The sequence below is a fragment of the Vicugna pacos genome, chromosome 3 (assembly GCF_048564905.1).
Source record: "Vicugna pacos chromosome 3, VicPac4, whole genome shotgun sequence".
NCBI lineage: Eukaryota > Metazoa > Chordata > Mammalia > Artiodactyla > Camelidae > Vicugna > Vicugna pacos.
This window is the reverse complement of record NC_132989.1, coordinates 49,740,192-49,755,495: the sequence shown is the minus strand read 5'-3', so window position 1 is coordinate 49,755,495 and position 15,304 is coordinate 49,740,192. Positions and strand designations below refer to the sequence as shown.

Sequence of the window (15,304 nt, the reverse complement as noted above, 5' to 3'; positions counted from 1 at the left end):
TGTTTACTTTCAGCAGCTTCAGGTGGTTGAACATATATAGAGATTTACTTAATTTTTCTCAAAATAAACAAAAGTTCAGGAACGTGAATGTCTATCTTACTCAGTAGATAATTGACTATTTTGTAGAGAAATCAATTCCAAGGATTTAGTTACTGTGAGAATGAAGATTCTGAAACAAAGAAGATGTGGAATAAAACCCTGCTTAGCATTGTCAAAACAGAATGAACTGTACAAATGCAGTCTTTTGGGGAAGTAGGGAATGATTTTTCTGTCAGTGTCCTTGGGAATCTGAGTTTTCAATACTAAATTATTCCTTATTATCATTTTCACCTTACCACCTGAGCCTTCTAAATTTTATATGGCCTAGACCAAAAGAAATGAAGTCAGGGAGAGGCCAATGCATGATACTTACAGATAAAATTAGTCAAGAAGTAATCTATGTATGTGTGCTTGTAGATGTATATTCACCTGTCTTCAAAGCACTGCTTGTTGTCCTAATCATAAAGCAAAAATTGATTTAGCAGTCCAAGCACTGACTTTATGCTATCACATCTAAAACACAAATTATCTTCAAGCTTTAAATCTTCCTGACATATGATTTAACAATATTATATATGTTCCATTTTCTCCTTTTACTTTTGACTAAAGAGAATCATGATGTCAAAATTGTACAACCCAGTATGGTAACCCTTAACCACATTTGACTTTTTAAATTAAATTAATTAAAATCAGATACAATTAAAAATTCAGTTCCTAAGTCACATTAGCCGAATTTCAAGTGCTCAATAGTGACATTTGGCTAGAGGCTATCCTGCAGAACATTTCCATCACACTAGAAAGTTCTACAGGACAGTGTTGGCACAGAAAGATTTTATGCTGAAAGCACTACTGTATGAAGCTATATGATCACTCCTAACCAATCCAGGTTATACTTTTTATGGTTATTTTCCAATAAAGAAGCAACATATGTGAAGGGAAGTTACATTGGTGTTTGAAGTGTTAGAAAAAAAAAATACACAAAGACAGAAGCAAAGGTTATCCATGTAGGTTAGAGTCTTAGTCTAATCCACAAAGTCTGTTTAACTCTAATAGTCATTGAACTGCATTAACCATCAATAGCAGGACTTTCAAGTCCCTCTGTCGCTTACAGGTTTTTGGCAGAAGTTTGTTAGAAGGAGTGAGACTGTATATCCTTATTGGCAAATCTCCAACTTTAAAGATACTTATACAACAAAGCAGTGAATAATCCAGTATATAATTCAATCTGATTAGATTTATGGATTTATTTACTAACCCAATTGTAACTAATAGGAATGGAATTCCCCCAAAGCTCAATGATTATAGTAGATTGCATTTCCAAAGATTGCATTTCCAAAGGCAACATTTTCCACTGTCTCTGCTTTTTTGTAATGTGACCTTTTTTTCCCATATCAAAGGTGGAATATATTTTATCCACCCGAATTTGGGCTGTCTAGGTTTACCAGCCTTCCAGATTTGCTCAGGTATGGTCAGATTTTAGCAATGAAAGTTCTGTGTCCCAAGAAATACTTTGCTTCCAAGCAAAGTGACCCTAGCCATGCCTATGATGTTTTGACCGGTGGAATACAGCATAATTATCTGTAACTTCTGAAACTGGGCTTTAAGGGATCTGTAACTTGTCTTCACTACCTGAAATACTCTTCTTAGACCTAGTCGCCATGCTGGGAGGACATGGAAGAAGCCATAATAGGAGGCCCACATCGGGGAGAACAAAGGCCCCAGGCCACAGCCTCAGCTGACCTCCCAGTGAGTTAGTCTAGATTGACAGTCTTGTAAATGAGGCCGTTTTGGAAACTTCAGCCATTACTGTACCCCAGATGATACCACATTAAGTGAAAAGAACAGCTTGGTCCATCCACAGAATCATGAAAGGTAATTAATGGTGACTATTGTTTTAATTCTCCAAGTTTCAGGATGGTTTATTCTGCAGCAGTAGATAGTTGGGACAATGAGTGACAAAAGATCAGCAACTACTCAGAAGGAAGTGTTTAAAAATTAAATATTGTGTGTGATAGAGTATTGGACTTGCAATCTCTGCTGATTTTAAGTTCCAGATCCTCATTTGCTAGCTGAGGAATTTGTAGCAAATCACGTACTCTTATCTCCTTATCAATAAACTGGAGATTACAATACCTTACAAATTTGGGGAATTGTCGAGTAATACATATGAAAAATCTTTAAAACATGGAGTACTACATTAATACAGGTTAGTGTTACTTTATCAATCATAAATGAACAGATCAGTTATCCTGTTATTAAACTTTAAATATAACAGTATGCTTGTTTATGGGATGAATCTTATTAAAAAGGGGCAGTTTAGATAGAGGTAAAAGTTTTCAGTTGGTTTACATGATAGTTTATTAGTAAAATCATTTGACTTCTATCCCAATAGGGAAGAAATGCAGCAAATCTTATTTCCAGCTTTGCCAGGCGCACTAAGGTCCTTTGCACAATGTGGAGAAATATCCTTTCACGTTCACTGAGACCCCATAGTATTATTTTAGACCTTGTGAGAATCCTCCATATTACATTTTACTGTGGCCCTTTCATTTTACCATTTTAAAGTTTCAAAGTTTACTTTGCTCTTACCATTAAATTCGCCTTAGTTTTCCTATTTTTTGGTTCATTTTCTCTGTGAGGGTAATGTAAAGAGGATAGCTCAGAAACGAACACACAGCTTCAAGCTCCTGTGATAACATAAGAAAAAAGTGATTCCCTTGGCAAAAGGGTTTTTGAGAGAATAGTAAAAATGGGAATGTTGTGTATTAAGGGGATTTAATGCACATGAGGTCTGAAATCAGTTAGTTTTGAGGATTTTTTTTTTTGGTTATGAAAATTCTTTCTTACTATTCTGTTTGGCTAATATGCAGAAATACTGAATTATGAAAAGTTCAATTAAAAAGGTCAACCTTCTCACTTCCAGGTATTCCTACAGAAATACTAATTAAAACAAACCACTATAAAAGAACAGAAAGCCCTAATATTTTGTGCATCAGAACACATTTCAGAGCATGGAAAAAATAAGGCTGAGTTTTTACAAGACAAAATATTTTTAATCTTTTTTGTGGTTAGTACAATACTAGGGCATTTTTAAACTTGTTTTAGAGGATCCATTAAATTTTACTGCTGAAATTGAGGGAGGAAAATTACACACATGGGGTTCTTTAACAGGTTTTGTGTCTAACAGCTTTGACACTCTCCCACTGATTTTTGTCCCTGCCCTGATGGGTAGCCTTGAGAAGTGCCTGTTGTCTGGAGTCTAATGTCGCAGCAATTAAATTCCCACAGGAAGCAGCAGCTTTAGGAGATGTGATTAGATTGGAGACACTGATGCTTGTTTTGATTTTGAAAATGCATCATCGATCAAGGCTACTGATTTCAGCAACTGCTTGAGCTGAGGGAGGTGTGGGCTTAGCTTCTGGCTTTCTATTTAACTTCAGGGAAAATGAAGTCTTACCCTGCCTGTCAAGCCTTTACTCTGAAACGTGGTCAATGCCTTTAGCAGATAATCCCAAAAATGTCAAATAACCTTTATTTCCCAGAGGGCACGTTGATCTTTTTCTTCTCATTCTGACCTCAGAACAGACCTATTCATTTTACATCTGACATCAGACAGAGAGAAAACAGAGTAAGTTTTATCTTTTTTCCAGGGTTTGTTGAGATGCTTTTGTGTGCCTGCACACCACCCCCCTTCCCCGTAACAGAATGTGTTTTGTGTGTGTGTGCACATGTTTGTGTGTTATCAGTAGTTCAAGGCATGTCACAGAAATTCTAAGCACTTCATTTAAGCCAATGACTTCTATAAACAAAGGAGAACATCATTGATACTAGGTAGTCTCCAAATGAGACTAAAAATTGAGCAAGTTTGTAATTAACAGACAAAAGATTTTCTCCAATCACCATTTTGGAGCAGATTTCTCTCTCCCATAATTACCAACCCCCTAAATTCCGTAAGATAGTCTTCAGTGGCCCTAAACATCTGAAAATGGAGTTAAATGAGTCCACTCATACTACTGAGTGCAAGATATTTTTATTCACATGAAATTGTCCCCTAATATAGGTGCCTCTACAGTAGTCATCACATACTGAAATTTAATTGGCAGAGTGACATACATAGTGAATATATATATATATAATGTGAATTATGGAACCAAGTGAATATCTGATCAATTATATCAGTAAAGTAGACTAATCTGTACTATTTAAAATCCCTCCACTTTCCCCTGAAAGACCCTTTAAATTATTATTTTACTTCAGCCACCAAATGATCTATCTTAAGGTTGATGTTTGTCCCAATATAATTTCACCATTACTTTGGAAACACAAACTCAAAAAGTTAAAAGCTGCTTTTTTTTATTGTTTCCATAATAAAAAAAAACTTAGGGAAAGTACTCGTTTATAGTAAGCCCTTCCTAAAATATTTATGTTGCATTGAGATGTATATTCTTCCTTACATGCAAACTGCCTTTCAAAAAACAAAAAGAGTAATGTGCTTTAAAAATAAGGGTGATACAATGATCAAGCATGTATATTCTTGATCTACACACATATGGCTTCAATAGCTAGCTCTGTAGGAACCAATTTAATACTAATTAATGACTTATTCATTAATGTTTTCTTGGGTGCGTACTATGAGCCAGCATAGTATGAGCCAGCAGTATGCTGGGTGCTTAGATTACAAACTAAGACAAATCAGGAACAAAGAGTTTGGGATGAGGTAAAGAAGAGTGATGTGCGTGCACACACACACACACACACACACACACACACCAGCATCAATGGAGAGCTTCATTAAGTATTCTGGCAATATCAAGGAAGGACACCCAAAGTGACCTGGGTCCCTAGCCTTTCCTAAGACATGCAATGACAGTCTTCATCACAGATGATGAGGGGTTATGTATTCATCAGGGACACTGACTTGGAAGTATTCACGACAGGCTATTAGCATGATCAAATGCACAGAGGTGGAAATGGCATAGTGTAATGAAAAGCATGAGACAGGGAATGCAAAGGATGAAAGCTGGAGAGAATCACAAGGGCCAGTCACTGAAGACCTTGAATGTCCTGTTAAGATGCTCTGACATTGTTTTCTGGATGATAGGTGGCCGGCAAGCAGCAAAAAGATGTAGTCAAACTTTGCATTTGAAATAGAAAACTCTAGCAACAATGGAAAGGATGCATTTACAAGGGCCTCTGAGACCGGTTTAGGCCTGGTCCTTAATCTTTGCAGCAGAAGATGATTTAGGTGAAGAACCTGAGTCAAGTAAAGAGTTTACATTAGTGTGTCAAGACCATTATTTGAGGGGAAATGATAGAGGTGTCCCCTTCTCTCACAAGACATATTCCATGACTTCTCCTACCCATCAGATGCTGTTACCACTGTACCCCAAACCACCTCCATAATTAACTGGTTTCAGTGATGCCACTGCGAGAAAATGAGCTTTTCTTAAACAAAATTGTCAGACTCTTGAACTGCATTGATAGGACAGTATTTAAACCTGACTCACCTGGGCAGGAGGACTACTCTGCAATTAGAGACAACTTCTTCCACAGTGGGAGGGTTTCCTCTGTGTTTTCTCTATTACAGAAATTGAATCTTTTGCAGCCACAGCTGGTCTCAGGGAGCAGATGTTCAGAGTGAAAGAAGATGAGAATGTTTCATTTTTGCTGGTTGGTTACAAATCAGATTTAGGAGATAAAACGAAGGTTTATGTAAAGGAGGCGAAAACCAGAGCCAGTCACTGGAATGTTAACGATGTGGAAACATCTGCTAAAATGCCAGCTAATGTCAACAAGGTATTTTTTGATTTAATGAGGGAATTTCAAGCCAGAAAATAGGAGACGTCGTTTTCCCCTTTTGCGGGCGGGAGGGGTGTGAAATAGTATTTATTGTGGTTTCGATTGTATACATTGAGATGTGCATAGCCAGCTGGCCGGGTTCACGTCGGTTATACAATAAACACAGCCCTGGGGTCTGCTCTTTGTGGGGTGCAGAGTTGTGGGGGAAAGCTCCCACACCCACTGTTCAGTACAGCTTTTTGGGTCTCAGTTTTCAGGGGACCTTGGCTCCCTTTTTTTTATTTTTTAGCACTTTCATTCTCCATCTTTTGACTCTCCTCCTGCTTCTTTCAAGCCAAATTGATCTTCCCTTAGTGACTCACCATCTCCAGCCCCTCCCAGGTTTCATCACCCCACTACGTCTGTCTGATTAGCTCCGTATGCTGGAGAACATTGCTTGACGACCATGTTACACATGCGCACAAACATAAATATGCATGAAATTTGTAAACAATGGAAGTCCCAAGTAGAGAAGAAAGAAGCTAAGAATTAGTTGTGTCATGAGAAAAAAAAAAAGAATAAAAGAATTAGGATGAAGTGAGTTGATAATGGAAATCATTAATGTTGCACTGATACTGAAAATGAGACTCATTCATCAAAAACACATAGAGAAGTCATTTTAGCACGTGGTCAAGAAGCTTTCATTGGTATTATAATACATTTTGATCAATGCTAAACATTTATTTTCTCAACCACTCAATGTACGTTAGTTTCTGTTGATGTTTGTGCTGTATAACGCTTTGCAGTAAAAGACATAGCTTAATGATTTCAGGATTAATAATCTCAGGATTCTGTAAAAAAAACTTTACCTCCTGGCTTTAATAGAAAAGTTAAGATAAAAAGCACATATAAAAAAATTAAGTATATCATCCTGAAATAGTGACAAAGTGAATTATGTGATATTGTTGACTATTTTATCTTATTAATATTCAGTAACACTGCAGACATCATTTTGGTAGTGCTTTGATTATACCAGACTAATTTTTTTCCCAAGTGCCCTTCATCTGGTATACAATACTGAAAGATGTTACAACATCACATACACACATATGAACAGATAGGGGTTTGTGTAAACATATATACACATACCTTCATATACATTCATACATACTCATGTGTGTGTATATACTCACATATACTCAAGATATTGGCAGGTTTTTTTTCAAATAGCAGATATTTTCAAATAAAGATATTCTGTAAAAGACAGCAGTTTTTTAAAAAGAGGTTTAGCTGGATCCCTGGCCCTCAACAGCTCTGAGCTACCAGCTGGAGGGGAGTACATGGGAGAAAAAAAAAAGAAGAAAGGTTCAACTGGGAACTTTCTAATAGAATGAAGAGGAAACAAAGGTACATTCACACTACTGGATTGTTCTTCATGAAATGGGAACATTGATGATATTCAGATGCAGTAATAGGTATACCTCCCTCAAGTTTAGGAGGGGCATATTAGACAGCCCTGAAGTATTTATAAAAAATAAAACTATTAAATAATATGCATGTGCAGACCTAGGATGATTTCATCATGTTGATTGGTAACTTCTACAAAAGCGAAGATAATTTTTCTTTCTGGGCATGTGGAGACAATTGACTCAACTAAATAATTTGAAATTTCGGAAACAGTGGTTGGTGGATATCCTGCCCCTTATGTTACTGTGGGTATTGTTTTGTTTTTGTTTTGGTATTGTTTTGTTTTTATTGACATTTTATAAGATGGCTAATTTCCATTTAAATGTAATAATATTTTAAAAGTATAAGCCATGATATGCATTGAAGATAAAAAAAGAGGAAGGAAGGAAGGAAGGAAGGAGGACTGGAAAGAAGGAAGGAGAGAGAGTGGAAAGGAGAAGGAAATTGAAAGTAAAAGAAAAAGGAAATAATAGGAAAAGTAAAATATGAAAATGACATTTTCCAATAAATAACATTTCATGGCAATGCACATGGTTTCATGTAAGTACTGTATAACAGGAAAAATACTGTGAGCTTAAGTACAATCTCAAGATTGTCAGGAGAACTGATTAATTTTGCTCTCATTCGCATTTTCTCAACAATCTTTGTCTTCAGAGTGGATAAATGCGGTGTCACTCTGGGTTCGCTTGGCAATCTTAAAATTGTCACAAGAATGGATTGGGTGCCGTTTTCTCTTCTTGTTACAGTCTTTGTCATGAGCTCTCACAGGCCTTTTAATGCTTGATATGCTCTCCTTCTCATTACATATTCTCATTCCCATAACAAAGATTATAATGAAAGAAGAAAATGTCATAAAATTAATCCATTCTCATAACAGTCTGTAACAAGGGCAGAAAATTGAGCAAAATTAATCCGTTCTCATAACAATCTGAAGATTGTAATGAGAACAGAAAATGGCATGAAATTTATCCTTCTTGTGACAATCTTTAAATTCTAACAGGGCAGGAATGGGATACAAGATTAACAAGCCCTGGGGACAGAGGCTCTAACTAGAACTGAAAATCATACAAAATTAATTTGGATGTGTGTGTGTGTGCGTGTGTGTGTGTTTGACAAAGGCCTGAAAAGCCTGAAATTACAGTGCCTGGTTCCATTGGGATGTCTTTCTAAAATCAGTAAGTATTTTAATGTGCCTTAAAATACTGGAGCCTGACACCTTTGCTAAGATGGTGAATTAAGACAAATATGGGTGTTCACTCTTCAAGTAGACCCCGAGGGCAAAACTGCTTTTGTAAGTAGGATGCTAAAGAAAGTGCAACTTGTTATTGAATTCATGAATTCATGAATAACCCATTTGTTATCCAATAACTTTAATTTAAAAATCTTCTTTTAAAACGAATAACACAATATATTTAGCCTAATATAGAGCAATAGTTGTGTTACCACAGGTCTTAATACATTTGTATATACAACTGACCCATGTGTGTGTTTGTGTGTAAACTCCAGTTTACCGTATTGTGACTCATTTCCACTGGCAAACATAAGTGGTCAAATATCCAGGCTTTTGGTTTACACTAACTTTTTTAATAGTTTGCCTAATGTATAATTTCTTCACTTTGGTCTCAATTGAATGTATAATTGCCTTCCAAAATGTTTTGGTTTTAAAAATCCTCAATTTCTAAAAGGAAACTAAGGTCAGACCATCCTTGCACAGAGCTGCAAATTTATTCAAGCAGAACATGAACAGTTTTTTATTTGCCTTTATAATTGAAGTATAAACAATGTGGTGAATTAATGTGCTAATTATTCTTACTTATGAGGGGACACATATTTGTGCATAGAACGGACTTTTAAAATACTAGTTTAGCACTTGTGTTAAAACATCCATTATAAATGGATTTATGAATATTTGCATACTTCATAACAATTATAGACTTTTTTCCATAAGTACAGGGCTTATTATAAACAAGTGATGATTTCATAGCTTAAACAACAGCCCACCGTTTTAAAGATACATAATAGGAGCTAGTAATGAATGACAATAATATTAAACACTTTAAAAAGTTTCATTTTTATGATATCAAAATGAAAAGCCACATGTATATTGTCGTGTTCCCTCTTTAAGGCTCTGTACCTCTAAAAATATTTCAGAAGATTATGAGTATATCAGTGAAATTGTGATAAATTATTGGGACGCAAACCTATTTTGTAGTATTTTCCTGAAACTTTATAAGGAAATACCTATTTGAAGAACCTTGCTATTATATATAATTATATCACTGGTTGAGAATATATTATTGAACATCAATTGTCTTAAACGTAAAAGGTACTATTTCAATAAATCAGAGGTATAAGTTAGCATATTTTTAAAAATAGACTCACTTTTAGTTGGAGCTATTAGGTTTTTCATATCTGGAGACTAGACTTGCTAAACTCTATCATCTACTGTTTCTTTTGACAAGAAGAATATATAGTTGTAACTACAATTAAGAGTGCTTTTTTATTTTTTATAAAATAGCATTAGAGTCTTGGTCAAAATAAGTAAATCTGGGCATGATCATGGGTCCATATTTTGAGAAACATGCCAGGCATGGGCTTAAATTGCCACCCATTTTTCTACATCTAGAGGGAAGATAAATATAGTGATTCATAGTACTTGTGAAACCTTCAGAAAGTAAACCTTTGCTTCATGGAAAATGAGAAATTTGGGAGGTTGCACTTTTCATCATCAACAAAAGCTATTTTTGTAGACCAAAGAAGAAATGAAAAACTTTTCATTTATTTAGCTGTTCCTGGAAAGGTTGTAAAAGGTCCTATCATGAAAGACGAAAAGGAAGAGCTGTTCATAGAAAGCTTTTAAAGAACACACATCATAAGCACAGATTCATATGGTAGGTGGAATATTGTAGGAAGGTGCAGGGGGCAAAAGCACCAGGATACGATCCCAGAAAGAGGAGCCTCTTCTCTGTACTTTTTCCATTGTCCCCACCTGTTTTATACTTAGCTATAGGTATGTTCCAATTTAATGTAGCATTCTGCGTGGAAATACAGGTTTTCAAAAATATATATAAATGAGTGTAAGTTGTCTTAAAAGTTTGTTTTACTGAATAGTCCACTGTGGGACAGCTTTAAAAAGTATCCTCATATAATGCCAGTGCAGTTCGTACCATTATCAAATTTGACTGCTGAGGTACTCCAAAGTCCTTTTATCTGAACTTATTGTTAGAAGAACCAAATAACTATGCATCTTTGTAAGATGTAAAAATAGCCATTTCTGATATATGCAGAATGAAGATTTGAACTTTATTGTAGCATAATTATCAAAAATCTTTCATCTGAATTACAGAGACAATGTTTGTGTTTTTACCAGTGATACGAAAATTGCTTTGCTATGGGACAAATGCCAATAGACTGCAGTACTCAGAATGGTGGGTGAAAGGGGCCCAGGGGAAGGAGGAAAGGACCTGATAGTACAGAAAGGAGTGGGAGGCCAGGGCACAGTGCAAGGAATGGGTGGACAGACAGCAGAAAGCTTCCGGATGGCGGTGATGTTAAAGAAGGGTTGTTGGATTTGATTAGTTTGTTCTGTGTATACAACCAGAAAGTTTCCTCTGTGTCATCTGCAAAGTATTAAGTAATTTATATGTTGCTTGCTAATTCACTTGCATAAACAGAATTTTGTTTTTGGAGTTTGAAGAACAGGACAAAGTGATATTGATGATATTGAGTTGTGTATATATAAGAAATGGAGAAGAGATAATACTAAAAGGAAAAAGAAAATAATATTCAGGATTCAGGTCGCAGATAAAAGTTTTACTAAAATGAAGATAATTAGACTTGAAATGCAGCTGTGTTTCCTTAGTATGGATTATCCCTCCAAATGCTGTCACTCTTCGAGTATAGATATGCCATCAAATGCTCTGCCCCTGAGCTGTACCCACTAAGTATAGATGTGATGCGAGATAATGACAAGGTTGTTGACTCGGTGGTAGGGAGAACTTTGCATCCAGTCTCTCAAAGACCTCTTACTCTTGAAGTTGCTCCAGTTTCTTCTGCATTTCCTAGGCATAAGGAACCATTAGTGCTCCATCCCAAGAAGACCCTGCCAGAGGGGTACTTCCCCTCCCATCGTTGCAAGTAGAAGGTGGCTTTGTCTCCAGCTCGAGATATTCCTTGGAAACCACAGATGTTTATTCTGTGGGAGCTGTGTTCCCTGAGAAACAGGATCTCTGTTCTCTAGTCTAGAACTATGGATGGGTTTATCCATCTGCTTCTCATTTGCTTTTGGTTATGACTACTTGTCTGTAATTATTTTCATGAATAATGGATTTTTCTCAGGGACTTCATCTGCTAAAGCGTGAGCTCTAAGACAGAACACTTTTTTTTATTCTTATGTTATTTTGGCATTTATTTATGTTTTCCATACCATTTTGCCTACCAAGATTACTTGAAGATAGTGCCAGAAGTTTCCATTGAATTCCTTTAGTTTGTCCCTGTTCTGTCCCAATAATTTAATTTTAATTTTTTCTATTTATCAACCACCTCTCTCAAATTTTATTTATGCGTTATGCTCCTCTGTGAGTTCTCAAACTGGAATAAAATTTATTATTTATATATTAAACCCCTAAACTAGAATTAAATATTGAATGTGAATATGAGTCAAAACCTACTGAAAAGTATAGTTATTTGCCCAAATAAAGCCTAATATGTTCAGCCAGTAAGATGATCGCTTTGTATTTTTTTAGCAATACTAAAGTCATAAAGTAATTCTGCTGTGTCTTAAGTAGTGTAGGTAATTTCCCCAGGATTTCATTGATAATGTGCAGCATTGCACTGGTACTTCATTTTAATAAGAATGAGACAGGTGACACATTGAGTCCAGCAACATGAATGGAGAAAAAGTGCTTTGTTTAGACATAGCAGAAAAATACCGCTTTATATGTAGGCATTTATTTAGCCTTTATTTCAGACATTTTAACAATTGTATCTTGTCACTTCTGACAGCTGTTTCTTACAACCAAGCTGTCTTGAAAACTAGTCCTGGGTCCTAATAGCTCTGACACTTCGTATAATGCTTTATAAGAGATAAGAAAATAAGCATGGAGACTAAAACTGGAGTTAGGGAGGAGAAAGTCTCAGCAGGGTGGAGGTGAGTCACACTTTAAAAAATTTGAGAGGGATCACTTTTATTTCAGTCTCCAGATGTTTTCAGGTTCCCTTGTAAAGCCAAAGGTGTAACAAAATGCTTCTGATTAGTACTGTGTTGACTGTTATGACAGAATCTTTTTCGAAAACTTTGTTTTAAAACATATTAATTGACAAATTGATAAAATGTTTATTAGCAAAACATATATTGCATGAAAAGGAAATGTGCAAACAATAATATAATCTGCACATTTATTGGCTTTTAAATAACTTTGATATAATAAAAGGATTTTTTTTTCCATTCAGTGATGAGTTTTCTTCAGTCAGTAAGCAATTTTCTTCCCCTTCCAGGTACAATGGAAATCAAGTCTATTTCAGAGTCAACTCCACCAATGAATTAGAATGAGAGAGGAAGCAGTGAGTGTAATGTTTAAATTTATAATAACTTGCACCTGGAGAGTGTAATTTTTATGCTATTTTGCTAAAACATCTATGATCTGTTGTAAGTAGGGGGCTTAGATGTTCCACATTAGACATAAAATAATTAAAATATTTAGGAGAGCATGAATTACTTGAAATGGTAGCTTATTGTTTTCTGTCTTGATTTGTACAGTTTGGGAATTGTACAGAGGAGGGTAGCAAACCGTGACTAATGTTGGCAGTTTATTCAGCTGATCTCATTTATGTTTGATGCATACTCAAAAGGTTTCCAAAGCTTTGTATTTAAAATGTCATCTTTATTATTGTTTCTTTCTAGGTAACTCAGGTCCTCTTCCTCCGAAAATTGTCACTGTTTGTCAGAGGAACCGTTGTGGATTACCTCCTCTTTTCCACTCAAGTCCTTCTCTCCCTAACGCTGCCATTCTACTGTATCCTCACGTGAAAGTGGTGATGAAGACTGTGTCCAGAATTTGGTCAACATGTGAAAACAATATCCCTCTGTTTTCTTTCTGAACATAGGTATTTTATTGAACCATTATAAAGTTATGTGTAAAGAACATTCATTCATAAAGCATAAATGTTATTAAAACAATGCAAAACACTTTGATATTAATGCATTAAATGTGAAACTGATAATGAATTATATAAATTATTACATTTAATGTTAATGGAGAAGTATTTTGGGGGTATGCACTTCTAAATCTACTATATACTGTATTATTATTTTCTACTTTAATATTTCTTCAGTTTGAAGATTGTTGGTCATTTCTGAAGAAAATAGAGATTCACTAATAAACTAATATTTTAATGTTTAACTCATGTACTTATCAACTGAGAATCAGTGAAAGATTTAGAGAAAAAAATTTGTGATTGCCTAAATTGTTGTTTAGCTTAATCATGAGAACTAGTTAATTTATACTGATTATAAGCAAAAAATATCACAATGATAAATTGCCAAATATCTCATTCATTATTTTATTTCCATTATACAATCAAGAAAACATATGTTTAAGATGGAAATTTTATTTTATACCTTTTCCTTATAAAGCCTTCTCTATTGCTATAGATGTTCCTGTTTAACTTTCATGTTGTAGTTTGTACCAACGGATTTTCTTATTAAAAGTAAGTTTATTTAAAATTATACAACTAATATATTTAAGTTTTTAAATTAAAGAATACATACATATATAGAGCAAAAATTATTGTGGTCAGGGAGTCCATAGAAATTCTTCACTCATGTAAATGGATACCTGCGTACATGTGGATTCACAGTATGCCTATTTTTCTTAAATTTTTTTATTTAGTTTGTCATGTGGACAAAAATAAGGCTTGAATATAAAAATAAATGGAAAATTTATTTGAGTTTTATTTTTAGTGGAGTACTATTCTAGTTATTATTGCTACGTAAAAATTGACTCCAAAGCTTAAGGGCTTAAAGCAACAACAATCATTTTATTCTTTCTCACAGTATCTGTGGGTCAGGAATTTGGGAATGTCCTGGCAGCACAGTCTGACTTCAAGTCTCTCTTGCAATTGCAGTCAGGTGGTGGGTGGACTCGGGGTAGCACGTGACTGAAGAAGCCGGGGGCTTTGCTGGGCAACTCTTTTTTTATGTAGTTTCCTTGTCAGGTTTTATTATCAGCATGATGCTGGTGGCATAGAATGAAGTTGAAAGTAATGCTTGTTCTTCTACTTTATAGGAGGTTTGGAGGAACATTCGATATTATTTATTCCTTAAATAGTTTGAAGAATGCATCCGTGGAAGCATCTGAATCTGTGCTTTTCTTTTTGACAAGGATTCTATACATGGGTTTGATTTCACTTACAGATATAGGATTATTCAGATTTTATATTCGTTTTCTATCAGTATTGGTAAATTGAATTTGTAAGAAATTTGTCTGTTAAAAATTCTAAGTTATTATCAGCATAATTTTGTATATATTAGCCTGTTATATTTTTAGTATTTATAGTAAATATTGTGATGTCCCTATGTTACTCCTTGATACTGGTAATTTATGAATACTCATTTATTTTTTATCTCTTCTGCTGGGTGTTTATTGACTTTATTGTACTTTTCAAAGATCCACCATTTGGCTATACTGACTTTGTCTATTGTAGGTTTATTTTTGATCTTTGGTATTTCCTCATTTTAAAAAATTACTCTTTTCGTCTTTTTTTACTCTGCTTTTTATTTCCTGATCTTTTTCTAACTCCTTGAGTTGGAAGCCTAGAGAATTTATTTCTTAACCTTTCTTCTTTTATAATACTTGCCTTTGAAGCTCTAAATTTCCATATGAATAGTGCTCTAAGTACATTATACAGGTTTTGATATGTTGAATTTTTATTATTCAGCTCTTAAGTATTTCTTTTTTTCATTGAAATACAGTCAGTTTACAATGACATACATATATTCCTTTTCATGTCCTTTTTCATT

General features: G+C 34.8%; 1 long non-coding RNA gene across 2 annotated transcripts in view; it reads left to right on the top strand.

Moving 5' to 3' along the window:
* LOC140695606 (uncharacterized) overlaps positions 1–14,774 on the top strand; it is a 202,621-nt gene extending 187,847 nt beyond the window's left edge. The window contains exons 3-6 of one of the 2 annotated variants that reach the window (XR_012071280.1): positions 12,781–12,846; positions 13,187–13,389; positions 13,937–13,992; positions 14,571–14,774. This is a non-coding gene — a long non-coding RNA (uncharacterized lncRNA). The remainder of the gene's footprint in view (positions 1–12,780; positions 12,847–13,186; positions 13,390–13,936; positions 13,993–14,570) is intronic. The other variant, XR_012071281.1, reaches the window with a different exon arrangement.
* The last annotated feature ends 530 nt before the right edge of the window (positions 14,775–15,304 follow it).